The 22,682-nt window shown below is 37.3% G+C and overlaps 2 long non-coding RNA genes across 2 annotated transcripts; one reads left to right on the top strand and one right to left on the bottom strand.

Annotated features, from left to right (window-relative positions):
- The first annotated feature begins 1,270 nt into the window (after positions 1–1,270).
- Positions 1,271–3,733, top strand: LOC110799530 (uncharacterized). The gene is made up of 3 exons (XR_002536401.2): positions 1,271–2,036; positions 2,716–2,851; positions 2,936–3,733. It is a non-coding gene; the product is annotated as an uncharacterized lncRNA (long non-coding RNA).
- A 712-nt stretch (positions 3,734–4,445) lies between these two features.
- LOC110799522 (uncharacterized) lies at positions 4,446–6,694 on the bottom strand. The gene is made up of 3 exons (XR_002536399.2): positions 6,554–6,694; positions 5,080–5,215; positions 4,446–4,841 (listed from the first exon to the last, which is right to left on the bottom strand). It is a non-coding gene; the product is annotated as an uncharacterized lncRNA (long non-coding RNA).
- Positions 6,695–22,682: the final 15,988 nt, after the last annotated feature.

Here is a 22,682-nt window from a genome sequence, read left to right as displayed (position 1 = left end):
TATTAGCATTATCATCTCGGAGAAGCAATTGGTGTTCTGAGCAGTCAACAAGAGCATAAAAGACAAAAATCAATCAAAGAAAACAAGGATCATTCCCCATCACTTTGTTGATACATCTAGGAAAAAAATTGTACTAATCCTATAAGTCTATAATGCTATCAGGTTCTTGTGGTGTAATTCAACCACATAACCATATTGTTGTACCTCTCCCTGTTTGTTGTCCAGAGCACCACCACCTTAACCATTTTTCCCTTCAAATTCATATGAAAATCGTTAACACAAACACTCCCTTGTTATATTTATGTTAATCTTACATTTACAACTATTATGTAGTACAATAGTACAAATTATAAACTCCACCACTTGCCACTCCATAGAACTTTTTGGATCTGTCGATTCCGAATATCCATAAATGGAGTATTTAATTCACTTAAATACTTTATCCGTTCACGTACTATTTGTGTGACCCTACGGGTTCAGTCAAGAGTAAGCTGTGGATTAATATTATTAATTCCACTTGAACTGAAGCGGCCTCTAGCTAGGCATACAGTTCACTTGATCTCACTGAATTTTTAACTTGCATAATTAATTAATACTGAACCGCATTTATTAGACTTAGCATTGAATGCATACTTGGACCAAGGACATTATTTCCTTCAAGTGTTACCTTTAAACCCGAGGTATCCCAATATAGTGTTTTATGAATATTCATTTGGGGCCACAAAATGGAGAGTTCTCAAATTCAGGCAAAATGCCAATTAATTTCCAAGAAAAGGGTTGGGACTCTCATATTGTCCTTGTGAATGAACATCTACATTGGAACATTATTATAGGGGATCACAAATTTATAGCTGATTTTGATAGAAATTTAAGGACGTACGCGGAAGTTTTGCTGGACCCTAATAATATAATAAAATTGTATTTTATCATTGATTACATTAATATATAAGAATTGTACAATAATATTTGCGATAGCTCATGTCTCTCACTTATCTCTTTGGTAGAACCATGTTTCTATCCCTCATATTTTATAGGAGCTCTCTTGATTGACTCATCCTAAACTTATGCAAATAACATATTTATAGTGAGTGTATCGTAGTTTCTAGATTTTGTTAAAATATTAATCTAGAAGAATCTAGATAATACACTTGTAAAAATAGTTAAATGTATTATGTAGAAAAATCTAGAAATATAATAATCTAGAATAATCTTAGGAAATATCTAGGAGCTAGACTAGAAAAATCTAGTAACTAAAATGTCTAGAATTATCCTAAGAAAAATCTAGATGATGAAGGGAGTAGAAAAATCTAGAAACCATAATACAACAACTATAAATAGGTTGTATGTGCATAAGTTTGGGGTGAGCCAATCAAGAGAGCTCCCACAAAAACCATGAGTGAGGGGTAGAAAGAAGGGTTCTACCAAAGAGATAAGTGAGAGACATGAGCTCTCGCAAATATTGTTGTACATCAATTTTTATCCATATAATCAATGATGAAAATACAATTTTGATATATTATTCGGGTCCATCAAAACTTCCGCGTGCGTCCTCAAATTTCTATCAGATTTTTCTACACTTGTCATATATCTAGATTTTTTTTTACTAGATTTTTCTTAGGATAATTCTAGAAATTTTCCTACTCGATTTTTACAAACATATTATCTAGATTTTTCTAGATTAATATTTCAACAGAGTTCAGGATTATCCAATTACCATATGGAGGTTTTGGAGTTGCTTCTGTGTTCAAATACTATTCAACCTTTAAACTTTGCTCTTTGAATGGAAATTTATGCGCATGGGGAAAGTTAGTGATAGGATTAATTAAGCAGGAAATCCAAATGATGAAGTATTAGATATGTGGATGCTCAAACACTATGGGGTTTCTGAGTGTTGGATCAAAGTATTTCAATTGGACCCCGGGCATTATATTCAAGAATTATTTTGATTCCCTTGTTCAAGCAAAGTTCTGGTTATGACTGAGGATCAAAATGTAATGATTATGGATTTTGAATCAAGTCCACTCCAAGTGTTCAAGGTGAATATCGAGAACAAATGGAAAGCTCTTACTCGCATAAAGAGTCTGGTGTCACCATTTTCTATATAGGAAGCGAATACATGTGGGAATAAACAACTTGGAAGTGCAAGCAAAGCATCTGGTTATCTTTATACTTCATTTTTTTTTTGTGTGTGTACATTTGTAATTCAATTCTTTCTGGAAACAGGATTGGGAATACAATTAGTGAATCAAATTGTTTGGTTTAATGTCTCTTGCACTCTCTTCTGTCTTTGTAGACTTGTAGTTATAGTTGGGTGTTTACTTGTCAATTCAGGCATTATACTTCTGTTGATGTTCAAAACTCGTTATCTCTAGCGAAAGGTTTTTATAAACTGTTTCCTACTTTTCTTCCTTTTAAACCTCTCTCAGTGAAACATTGTATTCCTTTGGAAAATGTTAAAGATACATTAAAGGAATTAGTAATGTTACCTCTTCAGAGGCCAGAGGTGAACACTAAGCTATGAGAGATGAAAGAATGAGTTTATGGTGAACCGGGATGGTTTGCGTACTATGGATAGAGAACGCGTGTTAGTGCTCGCAGCGACAAACAGGCCTTTGACCTGGATGAAGCTGTTATCAGGAGGTTCTGATTATTTTTTCATTCAGTAATTTTTAATGGTTCATTAATTGATGTTCCTGGATTATTTACTTGTGGCAGATTGATGATCGGCTTACCAGATACAACAAACCGGCAAAAGATTCTGTGTGTAATTTTGGCTAAAGAGCCGGCACCTGATGTTAATCTGGCTGCACTTGCAAATATGGCGGATGGTTACTCTGGAAGTGACTTGAAGGTCTAAATGAATACCTTTAGTTTCTCTTTGTTAAACCTTTTGTTTGATAATTTTTGTGACTTGGTTCAATATCGTTTGGTGCAGAATCTTTAATGTCTCATCCGAGAAGTATTGGTGACAGAGAAGAAGACAAAGACAGTTTCTGTATGGTATTTTTGTTGATCTGAAATACGCATAGTCATGTGAGTTGTTAATTAGTTGCATCAGCTGAAAAACTCTTATTATGTATGTGATTCTGATAATCTTTGAAACTAGTCCGTATTTGGCAAGGGAAAAAAATACGTCTACGTGTTTTGAGTGTTAGTGCTCAACATGTATAACATATAATCGTACTGTATATTTTTGTTGAGATATGTCATATCTGGAGGGAATTCTATTTAGTCTTTTGTTTTATATTTTAATATTTATGGTTGGCTTGTTTGCATGAGAAAGCTTTAGCAATTAGCATTAACAAAGAACAGATTACCTGTATTATACAGTGGGGATCATGAGCCACTTTAAGAAGAAGAGCGAAGAGGTAATCTATCCGATCCGATCCACTCCATGAGTAGTTAGCAAGTTAGTAGTTTCAAAAATGCGGTTCAATACTAATGGTGGCATGTATCATCTATCACAGTATCATGTATGTCATATCTGTGATAACATAATAAAACCCGTGAGGCTATGCTTAATACGCATTGTTACTTGGTACTTTGTATTACTGTTAGAATAGAATTTGAGTTATACTAATGACTTTTGTTTGATAATACCTATTAAATTCTCATCTTATGTAACTTGGTCCATTTGAGGTGGTGTCTCTTTAACCACAAAGGTCTCGTAGAACTAGCATTAGCTAATCATGATTCATGCATTTGTGTTGTACAATATCTTCCATAACATAATATCAACCTTTCTTGCTGCTTAGTTTGGAAACTGAAAATGTATCAGAAACTGAAAATGTTGTAATGATTGAGTTAGGTATAAACTTAGTGTACACCATTCAACTATTAGTGGGTGGTAAACTGGTACTATTGGCTCGTCTTCATACATGATAAACATTGCAAGGCATTTAATGAACTACAGCTGGTAATCTGGGATCAAGTTTCTCACATGCTAAAATTTACTACTATGATTATGTCTTATGTTGCACTTTATGTCATGGGTTGAGATATGAGAATAATGATATTTCAGGTTGAGACCTTAGGGATGATGATGCAGGGGATCCTCACATACAAATTTCAATGTTCCATACTATCACCGTGTCACACCCTAGAGTGAGTCATGGACCTTGTATGAATGAATTTGTCAACTGAACACCGCTCATTGTTAGATCAATTGTAGGGAAAAGGGTGAGGGATAGGAAAATACCAATGCATCTCGATCAAAAATTCACTGGATTTTCTAGTTGCTGCTTCATGTATTAGTGCTATAACAATTTTTTTGTTTTCGATGGGATTAGGTGGGTGAGGGAAAGAGTAAACTTCAGATTATTTTCTTACTTCTTGTATTCAGATCCTACCTATGATGTTCAACAGATTATAGACCTTCTTGGTAAAATTTCACCCTTTCCGGATTTAAAGTACGTAGTAATTTTAATTGGTACGTTGAAAATGAATACATGCACAAATTAATACTTGATACTTAAAAGTGCTCGTTTTCTTAGCAAGATTTTTACAGAAATACTTAATGTTTCTTTTCTTTCAAATATTTGCCTTATCTGCATTACTTACTGGTTTACTGCAGCTATGGCATCCTTAATCTTGTGAGTAATGCCACCTTCCATAGCATCCTTGAGGTCTTTTGGCTTGTCTTCAACTTTCTCCATCCATAGCATCCTTAAGGTCTTTTGGCTTGGCTTCAACTTTCTCCTTCACTGCAGCTGGGATTTCCTCCTAACTCCTTCAGCTGTTTCTCAATTTGGTATACTACAGAATTAGCTTGGTTCTTGATGTCAATTGCTTGTCTCTTCTCTTTATCCCCCTTTGCAAACCTCTTGAACCATGTTTTCCACCTGTTACATTCATTTCATCCGCATGAGTATCAATCTAAACAACTGTGCTGCTTACCAAGAGGAAGTCGGTGCAAATCAAATTATGTGTATGCTTCTGATCGTTTAATTTTGTTTCTAATCAGATTCTTTTTAAACCAGTTTCTAGCCAGCTTTGGGTTGAATTTTATTCCAGGCCACAAATCGTGTTCCTTACCCAGTTCTTTCTAGTTCAGTTCATTTTCCGACAACAAAAACGTACCTCATCCTTAGACAACGTGTTAGCACCAGTTATGATAATGTCCTGTTTCTTTCAGTTCCTTTGTCAACAGCAGTGACAGAAGAATTCCATTGGCATGAGAGAAGTTGGATTGGTCCAAAATGAAGTCCGGTATGCACTGTGATTATGTAAGAGGCCTTAGTAATCTTACAAAAAAGATATAATAGGACAGTATAATAACCTAGAATTATTTACTTTAGTAATTTGAATCACCTGAGTAACTTATATATTCAGATTCTATCGCAATAAGCATCACTTTCTCATCCATTCATTATTTGATCTTTATCTCCTTTCGATTAGTTCCCGTTCACTCTTTCATGTTTATCATGCATAAGAGGGTCAAGGGGGAGAGTTATCATAAATGAAGGTAGTGGAGGAGGATTTGAGAGATAGAGATGAACTATTAAAGCACCCCAAATTGTTATTCTTTAACTCAATGATCTCAACATTTTCGATTTTGTTCTTTTTCTTCCAGGTTTTGTTTGTATTAAATGAATCAAATTTAGCAATTTCCTGGATTATTTTATTTATCATAAATGCTCTCTTGCTAATAGTTGTCAGTACTCAAAAATTTTCTTGGGGAGTATTTACGTGTAAAATTGATGGGTGGGTTTTAAATATTAAAAATATTAATGTTTCTATTGATGTTCATGGAGAATTTCTTCTGTTAGTAGTAATGCTAACTGTTAAAAAAAATTGACCCTTCCTATTAATCCAGACAATAACAAAGTCAAAAAAAAAAAATGCACCAGTAACGGTTCTATGTATTTATGGTCCTGATGCATCACAACATGCAACAGAGAAACCGATGCAGTCAGCAACAAAACACAGCACCAGTACCACAGGTAAAGCATTTGTACCAGGAAATTAAGCCAAAGCACCAGCAGAGCATAGCATAAAAAGCACAAAGCAGCAGCTGCACAGAGGCTCAGACTGACAGCAGAAACTGCAGCCGAGGCTACACAACAGCAACACTGCACAACAGACCGCAGACATACTTTATTGAGCAATATGAAACTTCTGTTTCCAAGAACTATTTTGTAGACAAGGGGCATTCTGTCACAAGATATTCAGACAACAAAAAGGGCCGTACATAGTTAAATACTTTGTTTCTCAGCTGTGAACTCTAGCATTATGATCATATGTGTGTTAACTTAGCAATTACTCCCTCTGTCCAGAATTGAGAGTCGTATATACTAATGTTAGGATGCCTAGAAAAAGTTCACATTTCCGAAAATAGTAATGGACTGCATTTCTAAGACTGTAATCCTACTGTAGTTTCATTAAGTTATCTAGTAGGCTGTAACATCAGTTCTACTCCATAGAATAATAGCAATGGATTCTAAATCTAATTACCACAACTAGTTAATCGTAAAATAATAGCAATGGATTCTAAATCTAATCACCACAACTAGTTAATCGTAAAATAATAGCAATAGATTCTAAATCTAATTACCACAGCTAGAGCCTAGAGATTTTCAGTTCAAAAAGAAAATGGTCGCTGCTGCTTTGATCTTTAAAATTGCCGGAACTCGGTCGCCAGAACCGAACAACACCAGCCGAAACTCGGCAGCCGGAACCAGCGAGCCACGAACCAGCGAACAACAACAGCAGTCAACCCGCGAGCAAGAACCGCCGGCGCCGGAAATCAGGTTGCTCTCAACTCTTTCGTTTATCTTTCGATTTAGTCAGAAATTTTTAGTTGCATGTTTGTTCGATTTATTTTTCTTGTTTGTTTGATTTATTTTGCTTGTTGTTGGCTCGATTTGTTCCTTATTTGCTCGGATTATTTTGATGAATTTGTTCTTTATTTTTCTTGTTTGTTTCGAACAGTAGTCGGAAACAGTTTGTGTTGCTTTGATGAATTTGGTTTTTTTCTTGTTTAATTCGATTGTTTTTTGGCTCGAAATTTATTTTATTTGGGTTGTTTAATCAGCTTGGTTTTTTATTTGCTCGAAATTTATTTTGCTTGTTTAATCAGCTTGGTTTTTTAATTTGCTCGAAAATTAGGGTCGTTTAAAGAAAAATAGTTTAGGATCCGTCGGATCTGGATCTGGATCCTCGATTTCATTACCCAGCGGATCCGGGTACGATCTGGATCCTTGCCTAAAAAACGGATCTGGATCTGGATCCTAGAGGATCAGGTCCAGATCCTACCCGTTGTCATCCCTAGTTGTAGCTGCTATTGTAGCTCTGAGGTGTTGTAGCTGTTGTTGTTTTGGTGGCTTGTAACACGTTGTTTTCCCTTGGGTTTTCCCGAGGTCCGTTGGTTATAATACAATCAATTATTAATTGCCAAAAAAATGTTGGGAAAAAATAATACTTGTTCATATTAAACGAGCCACGAAATCATTTCCTGAATTTTTTAGGGTGGAAAGGAATTGAAGCGATCATCCTTCATGTTTGCGCAAGAAACATGGAGGATGATCGATCGATTGCTTAATAAAACCTCAAGACGTACTACATTACATCGTAAGAAAGAACAACAAAAGGAAAACTTCAAAACCTTTCTCGCATAAAATTAGACTATCATTCCAACTTCAAACAATTATTAATTCGAATTGAGCCGTATTCAAGTGTTAGTTAAACAAGTACATAGTATGATCAGAATTTTGTTGCATCAAATTAATTTGGGATGAAATATATTGTAATTTTATTGCAGATGGACTATAGCACAAGTATCAATTCAACGATTTTATAAGGTAAATTTTGACAAATTTGCAATTCCTAAACGTAGTACAAGAAACACAAGCTTGCAATTGGTAAACTTTTGCTAAAACTTAACCTGATAACTGTATTTTTTTTTTTAGTTAAAACAATTAAGAAGCTTCAACTTTTGGTTAAAACAATTAAGCAGGGCTGCTGTATTTGTTAAGAGCAGCAAGCAGAGGAGCTAAGCTGTTGTAACAGCCATATTGTTAGAGTTCTAAGGAACTCAGAAAGAGAGAGATAGAGTAGAGAACTCAGAGAATGAAGAAATAGAGAGAAGAGAATTATTGTATTGATTGATCATTATTACAGCAGCTAGATTAGTATATATACAAGAGCTATGATGTATGCTAACCAATCAGATTGCTTCATACAATCTGATGACCAATCATATTGTGCCTAAAGTACACATCATCATCTAATGCTAGTTATTACATCATGAATGCCTAACTGATTCCATAACAGAATCATTGAGTTTGTTACACTTAAGATGCTTCTAGAATAAGTTAGTTAGAAGGCTTCCCATGTGGCATTGCTATCTTGCATTGTGTGTGGCTGATCTTGCTGAGAGCTATGACTGCTCGATGTTGATGCTGCAATGCATGATACTCCAATACCCCCCCCCCCCTCAAACTTGGGACTGGTGGAACATTAACCATGCCAGGTTTGGGAGATAAGAGTCTATGCTGAGTACTAGGAAGAATTTTGGTGAGAATGTCAGCTAGCTGATTCTGTGTAGGCAAATAGCTTAGTTGTAATAAACCCTCAAGGACTTTATCTCTTGTAAAATGACAATCAACCTCTATGTGTTTGGTACGTTCATGAAAAATTGGATTGTGAGCAATGTGTAATGCAGATTGGTTGTCACAGTGTAGCACAACTGGTTTGAGATTATGGACACCAAGTTCTTCAAGTAATCTGATTATCTAAGTAACTTCTCCTGCTGCATGGGACATAGCCCTATATTCTGCTTCAGAGGAGCTCTTAGAAATAGTTGTTTGCTTCTTGGATTTCCAACTAATAGGGGAATTGCCAAGGAGAAGAATGTAGCCAGTAACAGACCTTCTAGTTGTAGGACATGCAGCCCAATCTGAATCAGAAAAAGCTTGAAGTGTGAGTTGATCAGTAGCTTGAAGAAGAATGCCCTGGCCAGCTGTGTGATTAACATACCTAAGGGTATGAGTAAGAGCTTCAATATGAGGTATTCTAGGAGAGTGCATAAACTGACTGAGAGATTGCACTGCAAAAGCAATATCAGGCCTAGTGTGTGTGAGAAAGTTGAGTTTTCCCACATAACACCTGTAGAGTTCAGGGTTGTCAAAGAGAGGGCCTTCAGAGGTAAGTTTGAGATTGATAGGAAATGGAGTGACAACTGACTTTGAAATGTCAAGCTCACAATCATGAAGAAGTTCCTTGGTGTATTTCTTTTGGGTAAGGATGTAGCCTTCAGTAGTTTTGCTGACTTCAATACCCAGGAAGAAGTTCAGAAACGCCAAATCCTTGATGCTGAATGTATTGTGCAAATGAGCTTTAATATCATTGATAAGAGCAACATTTGAGCCAGTAATTATGATGTCATCCACATAGACAGCCATGATAGTAACATCTGAGCCAGTATGTCTAATGAACAAAGAATAATCATTCTTTGATTGATGAAAGCCCTGAGATTTAAGTTCTTGAACAAGTCTAGCAAACCATTGTCTAGATGCCTGTTTAAGGCCATAGAGGGATTTTGTGAGTTTGCAAACATGGCCTGGTGGAGCATGAACACCTTCAGGAACCTTCATATAAACCTCCTCATCCAAAGTTCCATGGAGGAAAGCATTATTAATGTCAAGTTGAAACAAATTCCAACCTTTGCTGGCAGCAAGAGAGATTAAACATCTGACAGTAGACATTTTGACCACAGGAGAGAAGGTTCCAGTGTAGTCAATGCCATATTTTTTAGTGAAGCCTTTTGCAACTAGTCTGGCTTTGTATCTGTCAATGGAACCATCTGCATTCTTCTTGATTCTATAAACCCATTTGCACCCTATAGGTTTCTTTCCTTTAGGCAGGAGTACAAAATCCCATGTATGATTTTTGTTTAAAGCATTAATCTCCTTTTCCATAGCATCTATCCATTTAGAGTCACCAGCAGCTTCTTTATATGAAGTAGGTTCCACAAAATCCATGTGAGCTGCAATGAGAATTTTGTGATGATCAGGTAGATGATCAAAAGCAACCAGATTGCACCAATGCTTGGTTGACTTGGAACAAATGAAATCCTGAAGGTGAGATGGAGGTTTAATGATTCTAGTGGATCTTCTGGGAGGTTCAGGAGGAGATGAGGAAAGAAAAGAGATTTCTGGGTGAGATAATTGTATTGGAGGTGATTCAGGGTGTGTTAAATCTGGTTGAGATAATTCTGGTTGAGATGATTCTGGTGAAGGTGATTCAGATAGAAAAGTGTCCTGTAGAGGTGGAGATTGAAGGGAATCTGTTTGTGTAGAAATGGACAAAGGAGAAGTAAGATCATGGGGAATGGTAGAAAAGGGAGTAACAAGTGGCAAGAAGAATTTCTTAGGGTAGGTAGTTGTTGGTGATGAAGAATAATGAAATGGAAAATGTTTCTTAAAGAATCTGACATCTCTTGAGATGATGATTTTGTGAGTAGTAAGATTGAGGAGTTTGTATGCCTTTTGGCCAGATGGATACCCAAGGAAAACACAAGGATCTGCCCTTGGATCAAATTTTGATCTGTTTACTTTGTGAGTGGTAGTGTAACTTAGGCAACCAAAAACTCTGAGATGAGACAGATCAGGTGGAACTTTAAAGAGCTTCTCATAGGGTGTAGAAAATTGTATGCTTTTGAGAGGCATTCTGTTGATTAGATAGGTGGCAGTAAGAATGCAATCACTCCAATATTTTGCTGGTAGTTTAGATTGAAAAGAAAGTGCCCTAGCAGTCTCAAGGAGATGTTTGTGCTTTCTTTCAACCACACCATTTTGCTGTGGTGTGTAACTGCAACTTCTTTGGTGTAAAATTCCTTTGCTAAGAAACAAAGCTTTCATATCACCTTCAGTCAAGTCAGGAGCATTGTCTGATCTAACATTTTTGACAGATAAACCAAACTGGTTTTCAACATAGAGAAAGAATTGAGCCATAATAGAAACTGATTCAGTTTTATTTCTCAAAAGATGTGTCCAGGTCATCCTGGTAAAGTCATCAACAATGGTTAGAAACTGATTACACTTTGAATGATCAGGAATAGAGTATGGACCCCATACATCTATATGTAGCAACTCAAAGGGTTGAGTGCTTTTGATGCTACTAATTGGAAATGAAAACCTAGTTTGTTTTGCCAATGGACAGATTTGACAGAAACATTCAGCTAAGCAACCTTTAACATCAATATTTGGGATGTTCTTTATTCTACCAAAAGGTAAATGCCCTAGTCTAAGATGCCAGAGTTTAGATTCTTCTACAGCAGCTGAATCTAGGCTAGACAAGGCATAGTCAGTCTGTGGAATTGGAGGAGTGCCAGAAACCAGTAAATCTTCACTGAAAGTGTATAATCCCTTTTCCAGCTTACCAAGCAGAGTAAGCTTGTTCTTGGAAAGGTCCTGAATGAAACATTCATCATTGGTGAAAGAAATAGAATATCCAGAATCAGAACATAACTTAGAGATAGAAATCAAGTTAAACTTGAATCCAGGAACATGTAAAACATTCCGTAGAACAATGTTGTCAGCAAGATTAATCTGTCCTTGATGAGTAACTTGTAATTCTTTACCATCTGGTATTGTAATAGTATGATTTCTGTGGTGAATAGCTTCAATAGATGAAAACATAGTGATATCTGAACACATGTGATCACTAGCACCACTGTCTAATATCCACTTTCTTTTAAAATCAGAGAAAAGACAGAAAGTACCTTTGTATTGAGAGCTAGTTGCCAAACCAAGTGAGCTAGAGCCATGTGCCTCAACTTGTTTAGCAACTTGGGGAATGTTAAAGCATTTCATCAACTGGTTGTACTGTTCTTCAGTAAATGTGGCATGTATCATGCCTGAATCCTCTTCACTTTGTTTATCTTTGTCTGCATAATCTTCCAATTGAGCTGCAGCTGCTATTCTTTTGCCTTTGTTCTTGAAGTCTTTAGGATAGCCATGCAATTTCCAGCATTTGTCAATTGTATGATTCTTCATTCTACAGTGCTCACAGAACAAACTGTTCCTGTTGTAGCTGTAGTTTCTAGCTTGACCAGCTGTGTTATGTGAAATATTGTTGTTTCCTGGTGTGTACACATTTCTGTATGGCTTATTGTTTTCATTGAATCTCCTTGTGGCAAAAGCTGCTAATTCAGTAGGCTGTGTTTTGTTAATGTAAACTCCTTTCTGTTGTTCCTCCTGGAGCAGTAATCCAGAAGCTTTCGAAATGGTAGGAAGTGGATTCATCATGAGAATTGAACTTTTAGAGTGATCAAACTTCTGACTCAGTTTCATTAAAAACTGAATCAATCTCTGGTTATGCTGTATTTTCAGCAATTTCAAGGTGAGTGTGCAACTACATCCAGTGCATACACAGGCTGGTATAGGATCTAATCCATCAAGCTGATCCCATAATAGCTTAATTTTAGTGAAAAAACTTGAGATCTCCTCATTTTCTTCCTGATTAAGATCACTCAATTGTTGTTGTATGGTGTATAACTGTGGACCAGAAGATTGACATAATCTTTCTTCTAGATCAAGCCATATCTCCCTTGCAGTTCTGAGATATAAAACACTTCTGCCAATTGAAGGTTCTAAAGAAGCTAAAATCTAGGAAATGACCAAATCATTGCATCTATTCCATATTCTGAAATTAGGAGAGTTTGCAGCTGGCTGATTTAAGCTACCATCAACAAAACACAGCTTGTTTCTTGCTGATAAAGCTATTATCATCGAACGTTTCCAATCATTGAAACATTTACCTTCAAACACTATATTAACCAATTTGGGAGCATTCAAATCATTGTTGCTCAAGTAATAGGCTGAATTTGGATTTGTAGCAGGTTCGGTTTGTTGATCTCCAGGCATTGTGATGAGAATTCTTCAAACAATTCTACTGAATTTTCGAAGAGAAAGTTGGAATCTCTTGATTTACTATCAAAAGAAATACTGAAGAACTCAATCTGTTAACCAGATTTAGAAGCAAAGAGAAGCAGGATCAGTGATCTTGCTCTGATACCATGTTAGAGTTCTAAGGAACTCAGAAAGAGAGAGATAGAGTAGAGAACTCAGAGAATGAAGAAATAGAGAGAAGAGAATTATTGTATTGATTGATCATTATTACAGCAGCTAGATTAGTATATATACAAGAGCTATGATGTATGCTAACCAATCAGATTGCTTCATACAATCTGATGACCAATCATATTGTGCCTAAAGTACACATCATCATCTAATGCTAGTTATTACATCATGAATGCCTAACTGATTCCATAACAGAATCATTGAGTTTGTTACACTTAAGATGCTTCTAGAATAAGTTAGTTAGAAGGCTTCCCATGTGGCATTGCTATCTTGCATTGTGTGTGGCTGATCTTGCTGAGAGCTATGACTGCTCGATGTTGATGCTGCAATGCATGATACTCCAATACCCCCCCCCCCCCTCAAACTTGGGACTGGTGGAACATTAACCATGCCAAGTTTGGAAGATAAGAGTCTATGCTGAGTACTAGGAAGAATTTTGGTGAGAATGTCAGCTAGCTGATTCTGTGTAGGCAAATAGCTTAGTTGTAATAAACCCTCAAGGACTTTATCTCTTGTAAAATGACAATCAACCTCTATGTGTTTGGTACGTTCATGAAAAATTGGATTGTGAGCAATGTGTAATGCAGATTGGTTGTCACAGTGTAGCACAACTGGTTTGAGATTATGGACACCAAGTTCTTCAAGTAATCTGATTATCTAAGTAACTTCTCCTGCTGCATGGGACATAGCCCTATATTCTGCTTCAGAGGAGCTCTTAGAAATAGTTGTTTGCTTCTTGGATTTCCAACTAATAGGGGAATTGCCAAGGAGAAGAATGTAGCCAGTAACAGACCTTCTAGTTGTAGGACATGCAGCCCAATCTGAATCAGAAAAAGCTTGAAGTGTGAGTTGATCAGTAGCTTGAAGAAGAATGCCCTGGCCAGCTGTGTGATTAACATACCTAAGGGTATGAGTAAGAGCTTCAACATGAGGTATTCTAGGAGAGTGCATAAACTGACTGAGAGATTGCACTGCAAAAGCAATATCAGGCCTAGTGTGTGTGAGAAAGTTGAGTTTTCCCACATAACACCTGTAGAGTTCAGGGTTGTCAAAGAGAGGGCCTTCAGAGGTAAGTTTGAGATTGATAGGAAATGGAGTGACAACTGACTTTGAAATGTCAAGCTCACAATCATGAAGAAGTTCCTTGGTGTATTTCTTTTGGGTAAGGATGTAGCCTTCAGTAGTTTTGCTGACTTCAATACCCAGGAAGAAGTTCAGAAACGCCAAATCCTTGATGCTGAATGTATTGTGCAAATGAGCTTTAATATCATTGATAAGAGCAACATTTGAGCCAGTAATTATGATGTCATCCACATAGACAGCCATGATAGTAACATCTGAGCCAGTATGTCTAATGAACAAAGAATAATCATTCTTTGATTGATGAAAGCCCTGAGATTTAAGTTCTTGAACAAGTCTAGCAAACCATTGTCTAGATGCCTGTTTAAGGCCATAGAGGGATTTTGTGAGTTTGCAAACATGGCCTGGTGGAGCATGAACACCTTCAGGAACCTTCATATAAACCTCCTCATCCAAAGTTCCATGGAGGAAAGCATTATTAATGTCAAGTTGAAACAAATTCCAACCTTTCCTGGCAGCAAGAGAGATTAAACATCTGACAGTAGACATTTTGACCACAGGAGAGAAGGTTCCAGTGTAGTCAATGCCATATTTTTGAGTGAAGCCTTTTGCAACTAGTCTGGCTTTGTATCTGTCAATGGAACCATCTGCATTCTTCTTGATTCTATAAACCCATTTGCACCCTATAGGTTTCTTTCCTTTAGGCAGGAGTACAAAATCCCATGTATGATTTTTTTTTAAAGCATTAATCTCCTTTTCCATAGCATCTATCCATTTAGAGTCACCAGCAGCTTCTTTATATGAAGTAGGTTCCACAAAATCCATGTGAGCTGCAATGAGAATTTTGTGATGATCAGGTAGATGATCAAAAGCAACCAGATTGCACCAATGCTTGGTTGACTTGGAACAAATGAAATCCTGAAGGTGAGATGGAGGTTTAATGATTCTAGTGGATCTTCTGGGAGGTTCAGGAGGAGATGAGGAAAGAAAAGAGATTTCTGGGTGAGATAATTGTATTGGAGGTGATTCAGGGTGTGTTAAATCTGGTTGAGATAATTCTGGTTGAGATGATTCTGGTGAAGGTGATTCAGATAGAAAAGTGTCCTGTAGAGGTGGAGATTGAAGGGAATCTGTTTGTGTAGAAATGGACAAAGGAGAAGTAAGATCATGGGGAATGGTAGAAAAGGGTGTAACAAGTGGCAAGAAGAATTTCTTAGGGTAGGTAGTTGTTGGTGATGAAGAATAATGAAATGGAAAATGTTTCTTAAAGAATCTGACATCTCTTGAGATGATGATTTTGTGAGTAGTAAGATTGAGGAGTTTGTATGCCTTTTGGCCAGATGGATACCCAAGGAAAACACAAGGATCTGCCCTTGGATCAAATTTTGATCTGTTTACTTTGTGAGTGGTAGTGTAACTTAGGCAACCAAAAACTCTGAGATGAGACAGATCAGGTGGAACTTTAAAGAGCTTCTCATAGGGTGTAGAAAATTGTATGCTTTTGAGAGGCATTCTGTTGATTAGATAGGTGGCAGTAAGAATGCAATCACTCCAATATTTTGCTGGTAGTTTAGATTGAAAAGAAAGTGCCCTAGCAGTCTCAAGGAGATGTTTGTGCTTTCTTTCAACCACACCATTTTGCTGTGGTGTGTAACTGCAACTTCTTTGGTGTAAAATTCCTTTGCTAAGAAACAAAGCTTTCATATCACCTTCAGTCAAGTCAGGAGCATTGTCTGATCTAACATTTTTGACAGATAAACCAAACTGGTTTTCAACATAGAGAAAGAATTGAGCCATAATAGAAACTGATTCAGTTTTATTTCTCAAAAGATGTGTCCAGGTCATCCTGGTAAAGTCATCAACAATGGTTAGAAACTGATTACACTTTGAATGATCAGGAATAGAGTATGGACCCCATACATCTATATGTAGCAACTCAAAGGGTTGAGTGCTTTTGATGCTACTAATTGGAAATGAAAACCTAGTTTGTTTTGCCAATGGACAGATTTGACAGAAACATTCAGCTAAGCAACCTTTAACATCAATATTTGGGATGTTCTTTATTCTACCAAAAGGTAAATGCCCTAGTCTAAGATGCCAGAGTTTAGATTCTTCTACAGCAGCTGAATCTAGGCTAGACAAGGCATAGTCAGTCTGTGGAATTGGAGGAGTGCCAGAAACCAGTAAATCTTCACTGAAAGTGTATAATCCCTTTTCCAGCTTACCAATCAGAGTAAGATTGTTCTTGGAAAGGTCCTGAATGAAACATTCATCATTGGTGAAAGAAATAGAATATCCAGAATCAGAACATAACTTAGAGATAGAAATCAAGTTAAACTTGAATCCAGGAACATGTAAAACATTCTGTAGAACAATGTTGTCAGCAAGATTAATCTGTCCTTGATGAGTAACTTGTAATTCTTTACCATCTGGTATTGTAATAGTATGATTTCTGTGGTGAATAGCTTCAATAGATGAAAACATAGTGATATCTGAACACATGTGATCACTAGCACCACTGTCTAATATCCACTTTCTTTTGAAATCAGAGAAAAGACAGAAAGTACCTTTGTATTGAGAGCTAGTTGCCAAACCAAGTGAGCTAGAGCCATGTGCCTCAACTTGTTTAGCAACTTGGGGAATGTTAAAGCATTTCATCAACTGGTTGTACTGTTCTTCAGTAAATGTGGCATGTATCATGCCTGAATCCTCTTCACTTTGTTTATCTTTGTCTGCATAATCTTCCAATTGAGCTGCAGCTGCTATTCTTTTGCCTTTGTTCTTGAAGTCTTTAGGATAGCCATGCAATTTCCAGCATTTGTCAATTGTATGATTCTTCATTCTACAATGCTCACAGAACAAACTGTTCCTGTTGTAGCTGTAGTTTCTAGCTTGACCAGCTGTGTTATGTGAAATATTGTTGTTTCCTGGTGTGTACACATTTCTGTATGGCTTATTGTTTTCATTGAATCTCCTTGTGGCAAAAGCTGCTAATTCAGTAGGCTGTGTTTTGTTAATGTAAACTCCTTTCTGTTGTTCCTCCTGGAGCAGTAATCCAGAAGCTTTCGAAATGGTAGGAAGTGGATTCATCATGAGAATTGAACTTTTAGAGTGATCAAACTTCTGACTCAGTTTCATTAAAAACTGAATCAATCTCTGGTTCTGCTGTATTTTCAGCAATTTCAAGGTGAGTGTGCAACTACATCCAGTGCATACACAGGCTGGTATAGGATCTAATCCATCAAGCTGATCCCATAATAGCTTAATTTTAGTGAAAAAACTTGAGATCTCCTCATTTTCTTCCTGATTAAGATCACTCAATTGTTGTTGTATGGTGTATAACTGTGGACCAGAAGATTGACATAATCTTTCTTCTAGATCAAGCCATATCTCCCTTGCAGTTCTGAGATATAAAACACTTCTGCCAATTGAAGGTTCTAAAGAAGCTAAAATCTAGGAAATGACCAAATCATTGCATCTATTCCATATTCTGAAATTAGGAGAGTTTGCAGCTGGCTGATTTAAGCTACCATCAACAAAACACAGCTTGTTTCTTGCTGATAAAGCTATTATCATCGAACGTTTCCAATCATTGAAACATTTACCTTCAAACACTATATTAACCAATTTGGGAGCATTCAAATCATTGTTGCTCAAGTAATAGGCTGAATTTGGATTTGTAGCAGGTTCGGTTTGTTGATCTCCAGGCATTGTGATGAGAATTCTTCAAACAATTCTACTGAATTTTCGAAGAGAAAGTTGGAATCTCTTGATTTACTATCAAAAGAAATACTGAAGAACTCAATCTGTTAACCAGATTTAGAAGCAAAGAGAAGCAGGATCAGTGATCTTGCTCTGATACCATGTTAGAGTTCTAAGGAACTCAGAAAGAGAGAGATAGAGTAGAGAACTCAGAGAATGAAGAAATAGAGAGAAGAGAATTATTGTATTGATTGATCATTATTACAGCAGCTAGATTAGTATATATACAAGAGCTATGATGTATGCTAACCAATCAGATTGCTTCATACAATCTGATGACCAATCATATTGTGCCTAAAGTACACATCATCATCTAATGCTAGTTATTACATCATGAATGCCTAACTGATTCCATAACAGAATCATTGAGTTTGTTACACTTAAGATGCTTCTAGAATAAGTTAGTTAGAAGGCTTCCCATGTGGCATTGCTATCTTGCATTGTGTGTGGCTGATCTTGCTAAGAGCTATGACTGCTCGATGTTGATGCTGCAATGCATGATACTCCAATACCCCCCCCCCCCCCCTCAAACTTGGGACTGGTGGAACATTAACCATGCCAAGTTTGGAAGATAAGAGTCTATGCTGAGTACTAGGAAGAATTTTGGTGAGAATGTCAGCTAGCTGATTCTGTGTAGGCAAATAGCTTAGTTGTAATAAACCCTCAAGGACTTTATCTCTTGTAAAATGACAATCAACCTCTATGTGTTTGGTACGTTCATGAAAAATTGGATTGTGAGCAATGTGTAATGCAGATTGGTTGTCACAGTGTAGCACAACTGGTTTGAGATTATGGACACCAAGTTCTTCAAGTAATCTGATTATCTAAGTAACTTCTCCTGCTGCATGGGACATAGCCCTATATTCCGCTTCAGAGGAGCTCTTTGAAATAGTTGTTTGCTTCTTGGATTTCCAACTAATAGGGGAATTGCCAAGGAGAAGAATGTAGCCAGTAACAGACCTTCTAGTTGTAGGACATGCAGCCCAATCTGAATCAGAAAAAGCTTGAAGTGTGAGTTGATCAGTAGCTTGAAGAAGAATGCCCTGGCCAGCTGTGTGATTAACATACCTAAGGGTATGAGTAAGAGCTTCAACATGAGGTATTCTAGGAGAGTGCATAAACTGACTGAGAGATTGCACTGCAAAAGCAATATCAGGCCTAGTGTGTGTGAGAAAGTTGAGTTTTCCCACATAACACCTGTAGAGTTCAGGGTTGTCAAAGAGAGGGCCTTCAGAGGTAAGTTTGAGATTGATAGGAAATGGAGTGACAACTGACTTTGAAATGTCAAGCTCACAATCATGAAGAAGTTCCTTGGTGTATTTCTTTTGGGTAAGGATGTAGCCTTCAGTAGTTTTGCTGACTTCAATACCCAGGAAGAAGTTCAGAAACGCCAAATCCTTGATGCTGAATGTATTGTGCAAATGAGCTTTAATATCATTGATAAGAGCAACATTTGAGCCAGTAATTATGATGTCATCCACATAGACAGCCATGATAGTAACATCTGAGCCAGTATGTCTAATGAACAAAGAATAATCATTCTTTGATTGATGAAAGCCCTGAGATTTAAGTTCTTGAACAAGTCTAGCAAACCATTGTCTAGATGCCTGTTTAAGGCCATAGAGGGATTTTGTGAGTTTGCAAACATGGCCTGGTGGAGCATGAACACCTTCAGGAACCTTCATATAAACCTCCTCATCCAAAGTTCCATGGAGGAAAGCATTATTAATGTCAAGTTGAAACAAATTCCAACCTTTCCTGGCAGCAAGAGAGATTAAACATCTGACAGTAGACATTTTGACCACAGGAGAGAAGGTTCCAGTGTAGTCAATGCCATATTTTTTAGTGAAGCCTTTTGCAACTAGTCTGGCTTTGTATCTGTCAATGGAACCATCTGCATTCTTCTTGATTCTATAAACCCATTTGCACCCTATAGGTTTCTTTCCTTTAGGCAGGAGTACAAAATCCCATGTATGATTTTTGTTTAAAGCATTAATCTCCTTTTCCATAGCATCTATCCATTTAGAGTCACCAGCAGCTTCTTTATATGAAGTAGGTTCCACAAAATCCATGTGAGCTGCAATGAGAATTTTGTGATGATCAGGTAGATGATCAAAAGCAACCAGATTGCACCAATGCTTGGTTGACTTGGAACAAATGAAATCCTGAAGGTGAGATGGAGGTTTAATGATTCTAGTGGATCTTCTGGGAGGTTCAGGAGGAGATGAGGAAAGAAAAGAGATTTCTGGGTGAGATAATTGTATTGGAGGTGATTCAGGGTGTGTTAAATCTGGTTGAGATAATTCTGGTTGAGATGATTCTGGTGAAGGTGATTCAGATAGAAAAGTGTCCTGTAGAGGTGGAGATTGAAGGGAATCTGTTTGTGTAGAAATGGACAAAGGAGAAGTAAGATCATGGGGAATGGTAGAAAAGGGAGTAACAAGTGGCAAGAAGAATTTCTTAGGGTAGGTAGTTGTTGGTGATGAAGAATAATGAAATGGAAAATGTTTCTTAAAGAATCTGACATCTCTTGAGATGATGATTGTTAGGTTATGATTCATATGACAGTTCATAAATCATGCGGAAAAACCATAAAGCCAGGAAACATATTATTTACACATAATCATTTAGCATAGTTTAGATGCATACTCTTTGTTGCGTGCCTTCCCTAGCTGCGCCCGAACCGAACAAGAACAAGTCTTTAGGACTCCAAGTGTCGTCCCTCCGTAGATAGTCCACAGCACGTCCGGATCCGCCTTAAGATTGACCAACTAGAATCGCCCTTAAGGTTCTAATATTTTCGGTTAGGTAGGCAAGAATATTGGCTGATTTTTCTGCTTAAAAATCTTAGTTTTGAATACTTAAAACTTGTGTATAAATAATGACCCCTAGGCCTTTATTTATAGAGTTATGGAAAAGGAATCGTAATCCTAGTAGGATACGAATTAATTGAAATTAGAATCCTACATGAATTCTATTTAATTAATTTATCCAATTAGGAATAGGAATTTAATCATACACTAACTCTTGTAGATTTAGGAATCACGCATGAGCACAAACTCACACACACACGGCAGCCACAAGGGCTGCCCATGCGCGTGCGAGCAGCAGCCCACGCAGCGCGGCCCACGCATCCGTGGCCTTGGCGCGCGCTGGGCCTGCCTTGCGGTAGGCCTGGGCGCTGCCTTGGCTGGGCCTGTGGCGCGCGTGCTTGCTGGGCGATGGCCCGGCTTCGTGCTGGGCCTTCGTCCGGCAGGCCTCGTCCGATGCTAATTCGTACGATACGCTTCCGATTAAATTTCCAGTTCCGGAATTTATTTCCGATACGAACAATATTTAATATTTCCGATTCCGGAATTAATTTCCGTTTCGAACAAATATTTAATATTTCCGTTTCCGGAATTATTTTCCGATTCCGGTAATATTTCCGATTCTGAAAATATTTCCGTTTCCGGCAATATTTCCGATTCTGGTAATATTTCCATTTCCAATAATATTTTCCGATACGTACCATGTTTCCGTTTCCGGCAACATCTACGACTTGGATAATATTCATATTTCCGATACGATCCATATTTCCGTTTCCGGCAATATCATCGTTTCCGGAGTATTCATTTCTTGCCTGTGACGATCTTAGCTCCCACTGAAACCAAGATCCGTCGGTTCCGAATATTCATAGATGGAGTATTTAATGCCATTAAATACTTGATCCGTTTACGTACTATTTGTGTGACCCTACGGGTTCAGTCAAGAGTAAGCTGTGGATTAATATCATTAATTCCACTTGAACTGAAGCGGCCTCTAGCTAGGCATTCAGCTCACTTGATCTCACTGAATTATTAACTTGTTAATTAATACTGAACCGCATTTATTAGACTTAACATAGAATGCATACTTGGACCAAGGGCATTATTTCCTTCAGTCTCCCACTTGTCCTTAGGGACAAGTGTGCATTTCCTAATTCCTTTGTCACTCGATGCTTGCTCTTGAACATAAGGTAAGAGTTGTCATCCTTATTATGTCCAGAGGTGTTCCTCGGTTTCAGAGTTCAACTGATCAAATAAACAGATAATCATAGCCTATGATTCATCCGAGCACGGCCATGCATTTCACAGTTTCTAGCTCTCCGAGTGGCCTTGTACAACTTTTAAGCATCTCATCCCGATTTATGGGAGGACAATCCCAATCTTGCGATCTTGAGATTAGACTTCGTTTGATAGGTGATTACCTGAGCGTTGCCTTTATAGCCTCCTTTTACGGTGCGACGGTTGGTCAACGTCAAAGCAACCAGTTCTCAAACAAGTAATCTCAAATCACTCAGGTATTGAGGATTTAGTGTCTAATAATTTAATGAAATTTACTTATGACAGACTTTCATCTCTTACAGTAAAGTTTCATAGGTCTTGTCCGATACTAGTCTTCCCAAAGTAAGTATCTATGCAAATGATTATGACATTGCCATGTCCACATAGTTCAAGAAACAGAACTACTAGTCATCTTGCATTCTAATCGTCTAACGTTTTCTATGCGTCCAATTTTATAGAAAACTCCGATTAGGGACCATTTTCAACCTTTGACATTCAAGTTCACTTGATAGACATTTCTTAGTCACAGGACTGGTCCTGACAGTCTATCTTGAATATATCGTCAAGTTGAAGGGACTCATCATTTAATAAACCACAAATTAAATGGAAAAATGAATTCCTTTCATTTATTGTGAATGATTAACCAATAATGTTTTACAAAGATTTAAACTCT

This window comes from Spinacia oleracea, chromosome 6 (genome assembly GCF_020520425.1).
Source record: "Spinacia oleracea cultivar Varoflay chromosome 6, BTI_SOV_V1, whole genome shotgun sequence".
NCBI classification, from domain to species: Eukaryota; Viridiplantae; Streptophyta; class Magnoliopsida; order Caryophyllales; family Amaranthaceae; genus Spinacia; species Spinacia oleracea.
Note: the sequence above shows the minus strand (reverse complement) of the source record. Positions and strands in the feature narration are given on the sequence as shown.